We start from the raw sequence: 6,629 nt of genomic DNA, 5'->3' as shown, positions 1-6,629 counted from the left end.
CAGCTATTCAACCTAGTTCATTTGTGAGACAGTCTGACAGAAGGATGGACAAAACCAGTGAAATATCAAATATAACTCTGAGTTCTTGTCATCTTTTATTACCATTGCGAATAAACTGTGATAATGTGAGAAATGTTGAAGGTGTCTGAATACATTTTGGTTTGACTGTATATACAGCATGCAAATTTCGTGTTGCATAAAATACTTAAATCACCATTTGTCCAAAATACAACAGAACATACTTCCTAGAATGCAATGTGCTCAACATTCCCTTTCCGACTGAACCAAAAGTAATAACTCACAATATCTCTTTTTTTCACTCATAGTTGAGACAAAAGTTAAGACTTGAACTACATGCAAGACTACTTAATTTCCAAAATGATAACTAAATGCCACTCACATTAAATATTAGCATAAAATCTTAAACTTGCATCAAATCATAGAATAATGCTCACTGTTTAACTTTTTATGTAAAAAATACAGTGAAGTATAATGTTCCATACTTTAAAGCCTCAACATGCATTTTTTTTTTTTTTTTTTTTTTTGTGCCAAACACACAATTTAAGGATTAAAGGTGTGTTTCTCAGTCCGTTGGCAAAGACTAAATGACAAACGTGAGCTAAGGCCGAAATGTCATATGTTTCTGGACCGGCGGCCACAGAACAGAACCCACCCCACCCAAACCAAGCTGCTCTACAATCAAAAGCTCTAACTATAGACAGAGGTTTTTTAATGACACAGCAGAGCTATGCCGAAAATACTTCACTGAGAACTGCTTTCGGGGAGGCATTCACACCAGGAATTTACAGTAGTCAAGTGGAAGGACAGATTTTCATGCAACACAGCAGAATGTTTAACATTCAGCTTTAGTACTTACTTCTCAAACAGGCCAATTTATCGGACTTGTGCTAGATTTTATATATTTTTATGCATGTATGAAACTTTAAGCAGACAAGGTTGGAGTGCTTTTCATGCCACAGTCTAAAAATCTAAATAATAATAATAAAAAAATGGCAAAAATAATTTCAGATATTCTGGCCATATATGATGAAGAGCCAATCACAACAGATTCCATTTATATGCAAATCCTAAAGATATATTAGCAAAAAAAAAAATTTTTTTTAGAAGGTCGAAATAGTCATTATAAACTAAATTATGGTTGTTTATGGTGCAAGAAACTTTTTTGATTATAATGCATGGGGTTATTCTTATGTTTTGTGACCTGAGCTTGAGCACAGCTTTACCTTCACATTTTATATAATAATTTCACCTCCAAAAATCACATCCATCAACATATCTCGAATTTGTTTTCACCGATTTTGTGCTTTATGTCTGTCTGAGCATATCCGTGCATGTGTGACTTAAACAAAAAAAGGTGAGAGATATCATTAAAAAAATTGCATATTTTTTGAGAAAATGTCAGTGATATAACAATACATAACCTCTAGTTTAAATTAAGTGAGTAAATATCTTACAGCATTTCAGTTGACAGAATAACATAATAGATATAATAACACATATCTGATGTGATAGCACATAAAATAACTTAAAAGTAACAAAAATATATACAAACAGTCATGTATGGAAGACTTTTGTTTAAGGAACATTATAAATCTGCACAATAATATGGTGGACTGAATGCATCTGTATGATAACATGACTTTATAACACCATCAAATTGGCTAGATTTCATTTAATTGCATTACTCTGTAAATGTATTTTAAAGAGTTATTTTACTTTGGGATCAAGTCTTGAGGACACATAACAAACAAGAGGATTTCTTCATGCTTGAACCGAGTACAAATATAGGATTTACTTAATATTTTCAAACATTAAGTAGTTACCCAAGAAAGTACTGGTAATATAAGGTAACTAGTACATGGGTTAAGGTTAGGTGAAGGTGAAGGGTTAGTACCTATTTATAACTCAGTTATTGTAATTGCTATAATAAGTACAGTATGTACATGCGGAACAGGACTGTAAAATAAAGTGCTACCATATATTCAGAGTAGAAAGTACTGAATCCTTTCTATTATACATCACCACAAAATCATTTTTCCAGTGTGTTAGGAACAGAGAACCATGTGTACGATTGGCCATCGGGTCTTTCTCACTCAACACCCCTCTCTACACAGGAGCAATGGCAGGGCTTCAAAGACTATGAGGTCACATCCTGTTTCACTCCATAAGTCTGCTGTCATTCGCCGCTGTTTGTTTTATCCACTGAAATACATCTTTGTTTTAAATTAGGCTCTTCTATTTTTTCTTACTATATAAGGGGCCGTTGAAAAAGGACGATTTTCTAACTTCATCATGTCTTCAGAATATTTTTTTTTTTAATAAAAACTCAATATTGTGACAACAGTGTGGTCTGACGCATGTGGAAACTGCTAGAAAACAGCGAAGACAGATTGAAAGAATGCATCCTGTGAGTAATTAGTTTAGATGAAGGTACGTATGATTCAATGAATACGTATCAGATCCTTCATTTTCCTGGTGTTCCTGTGCACTTCCTTTCCTTGTGTTGCATGAATGCATAAACACTTATGCACACTCAATATGTGTTTATTGCTTGTGCCATTGCCAAGCACTCTGGGGAACTTCGGTATTTACGCAAGCATGTGAGTCATAGCTTCTCCGTAACACGTTAACATTAAATATCCCATTCGTACTTCCCTCTCCTTCGAAAAGCACTGCCGCATTATTATGCCCATCCACACGTCCCATTTCTTCATCCATGCATGGAAGGATCTGGGGAACATGAGTCAAACGTACCACCATAAAAGAACATTTAATGCTCTGAGGTTTATCGTTCCTATTTCGAGACAAAATGGAGCATTAACTTCTAAAATGCCATCTTTAATTTCTTCTAAAATTACTTTGGAAGATTAAAATACACACAAAATAAGACAGTTGCTGACATGCAGTAAGAGTTCAAACATAAAACTAAATGTGGGTAGCAGGTTAAATGATTTGATCTTGGAAGAATTTGATGATAAATGAGTTCATATTGAGATCTCTGGCTTTTGATTCCAGAATCTTGGCAATTCTGAGCACAATTTGAGACATTGTTGAGATATCTACTTCAACTGAAACATCTGTGGGAAAAGGTGATATTTGCTCACCATATATTCGAGAGATTTCACTTCGGATTTGGCTTTCCTAAAGGGTGAAACTTAGATCATATTCTGTGTCTGTATCTTAACAAAAGAGTTGATTGAGAAACACAACCTTGATTTCTGCTAGACAGACTTAAGACGGCAGCAGTAACGTTCTTTTATTCTTCATTTATTCCATGTTTTAGCGTTCGGGAAAGAGCAATGTCTTTCAGCATATCATACTACATAAAACCAACAGTGGTATTTGTGGCTACGACAAGAAATGTGACATTTCAGCTTCATAGATTTCCAAGTTTTCATAGAGTGCATGTCACAACATTGCGCTGAAAATGTTAAATCAATCAATGAAGAATGGAAAAGTAAGAAAACATTACACAAAACAAGGAGTATAGGTTTGGTTTTCATTCGAATGGCACAAACTGAGAATGTGATGGGGTGACGGCTAAGGGACTGGGTCACTTTCACGGGGATAATTGAAAAGTGATGAGGAACAGATGTGTGCTAAAGGCCTGGCTGGCGGTGGTGCTGCCACATTAAGAATACAAATGAAAGAGTCTGTAATCTTTATTGGAGATTAGCAGCGAAAAACAAAATCCAACCATCACTCTCTCTACAAGTCTTAAAAGTCATTTCTATAAAGATTAAAATCTTAGATGAATCAGTATCAGCTTTAACTTACTATTTATACAAGGTACGTCAGAGAGACATATAGCAGAAATGTATGGAAGCTTGTTTCCACCACGGAATAAAAGATAATTGTGACTTTTTATCTCACAATTCAGACTTTTTTTCTTGCAATTGTGATTTTATATCTCGCAATTCTGACTTTATAACTTGCAATTCTCACTTTTTTCTCGCAATTGCGAGTTTATATCTCCCGATTCTGACTTTATTACACGAAATTGCGAGTTTATACACTCTCAGAAAAAAGCTGTCACTGTGGCGGTACCTTTTCAAAAGGTACACCTTTGTACCTAAACAGTGCATATAAGTCCCTCAAAGGTACATATTGGTACCAAAAGTGTACATATTAGTACCTAAATGGTACATATTAGAACCCTTTTGAAGGGTACTGTCCCAGTGACAGCTTTTGTACCTTTTTTTCTGAGAGTGTATCATGCAATTCTGTAAATGTAATGTAAACTCGTAAACTCGCAATTGCAAAAAAAAAAAAAAAAAGTCAGAATTACCTTTTTTATTTTTTATTCTGTGGTGGAAATGAATCTCCATAGAAGTGGGCAACGATAAATGGTGGAAATTATAATGCTAAATCTGGCTGCATTAAAAAGTTAAGTCAATTGTTTTTTGATAGAAGCAGTGCAATAGTCAACAATAAGTCCTGTCTTACATTAAAGAGCCGATTCATTATTTTTTTTATTTTTTGTGTAGAACACATTTTTGCATTATTTGTGACAATTTGTGATACCATTGTTGTCATATTTTATTCCTGATTTGAAATATGCTATTGAGCAACAACTTTGACCAAACGTCTTGGAGATTTTGATTTCAAATATGGCTGTCAAGTGAAATGACTTGCTTTAAAGAGACTTTTCCCATCCCTAAATGTCAAATAAACAAATAAAAGTGAAATGTGATTGGTTGATTTGTATGTCAGTAAGAACACCTTTCAGTGTTCTGAAATAAAATAAAATATAAATATTAGATGGAACAACTTAAAATGAAATTTAGAAATGTTACTTTGGCTTAACTTACTTTGTTGAGGTACTAAAATGACTAAAACGAAAAAAGAAAAAAAAGCTAAATAGAAATATAAACAAATAAAAACAAACATTTCAACTAAAAGTTAAAATGTAAACTTAAAATATAAAAATAAAAGCTAACTGAAATAATTAAATGCTATATAAATAAATAATACAAAAAAAAAACGCTTCCAACCGCTTCATGCTGACAGTCAAAAGTCAAGCATAGTTTAGATAAACTCTCATTTGTGAACACGCTCACTATAAATTTCCTTCTGAGGTCCTTTTCGTACACAAAGTGATAAGACTATGATGTCTAAACGTCCATGACACACACACAAGCAGGAAGAAGCATAAAATACAACCCTCCACTGCCATAAATAACAGGATAGTTTATTATGCATGAGAACTCTTCTAAGATAGTTTATGAACAGTGCACAATAATTTGTCTTCCGCAAATGGCGAGACACAGTGGAGCGTCGACTGAAGCCTGCCTTTCCTCTAAAAATATGCACAGTGTCTCAGCCCACCCACTGCTCTTCCATCACACTGTAATTTATGTATATGTATCCTTTAATCTACCTATCCTGCTGGAGACGCACCCTTACAGTACACCACGTTTATATCACACCTTATGTTTTACACATTGAAAAACATTACAATAAACATGACTGCCATCTAATTAGCAATAACATCATGATGAGACATTCCAACTCAAATGAAGTGACGAGGAACAGAATGTATTTGTAATATTTTGAGCTAGATTTTCTGAAGAAAGTGGTAGTGGGTGGTTGCCAGGATGTTTCCATGAGGTTGCTAAGGTGTTTTGAGTGTTGTTGTTTTTTAGAATGTGGTTGCTAGGGTAGCAAAAAAAAAAAAAAGAAGAAAAAAAAGAAAGAAAAAAAGGCTAACCTCAACTTCATGTAATATTCTGTCTCTATATATGGTCTAAGTTCCTCCAATGTAAGTCTGATAGATTCACTCACCTGTTTTATTGTCTACAAATGCAGAAACCATGCACTTGAGAACTCATAGGGTCTTTCAACAGAGTGTGACTCCTAAGTCTGTCAATTAAACAAAAATGCAATGTTTAGTTAACATCAACCAAAGATAGATAAGGTTAATGTAAATATTTGATTGAGTCCCTCTCTAGAATGCATTGAGATGAACTTCGTTCATTCAATATGGCGAATATTATAAATTATTATAAATTAGAAATAATTAGGAAATTAGTAGCATTATTTTACTCAATATCTGTTGAGTGTTGAGTCGTTAGCTTAGCAACATACTAACATCTGACTCTATTGGAATCAAGTGAGTGTTGTGGATTTGCTTCACGTGAATAACTTTGCTATTGTTAACTAAAACTAAAACTTGAAAAAAACTAAAAAAAGCATGTGAACTGAGATATAACTGAAATAAAATATAAATATTACAAACAAACTAAAAGAGATAGTTTCCCTAAAAATTGTAATTGTCCCTCATGTCGTTCCAAACCCGTAAGGCTTTCGTTCATCCAAATATTAATCTCCAACGCACGTTCACGAGCGCACCACGACGCATGCGTTGTGTTCAATGTGATGACGCGAGAGCAGATGATGTTGCATGAACGCGCTTTGGAAATAAAGTGGTAAATTGTGTTTCTTTGCGCAAACAAACCACTCGCGTCGCTTCATAAAATAGAGGTTCAATCACTGGAGTCACATGGATTACTTTTTACTTTACTTTTCTGGTCCTTGAAAGTATTAGATGCATAGGCTGCCAATGGAGTGACAGAAAGCTCTCAGATTTCACAAAAAAAAAACCTTCA

Source organism: Abramis brama, assembly GCF_963993115.1.
Source record: "Abramis brama genome assembly, chromosome: 2".
Classification (NCBI taxonomy): domain Eukaryota; kingdom Metazoa; phylum Chordata; class Actinopteri; order Cypriniformes; family Leuciscidae; genus Abramis; species Abramis brama.
The sequence above is the reverse complement of the archived record's forward strand: the minus strand, read 5'-3'. Positions refer to the sequence as shown.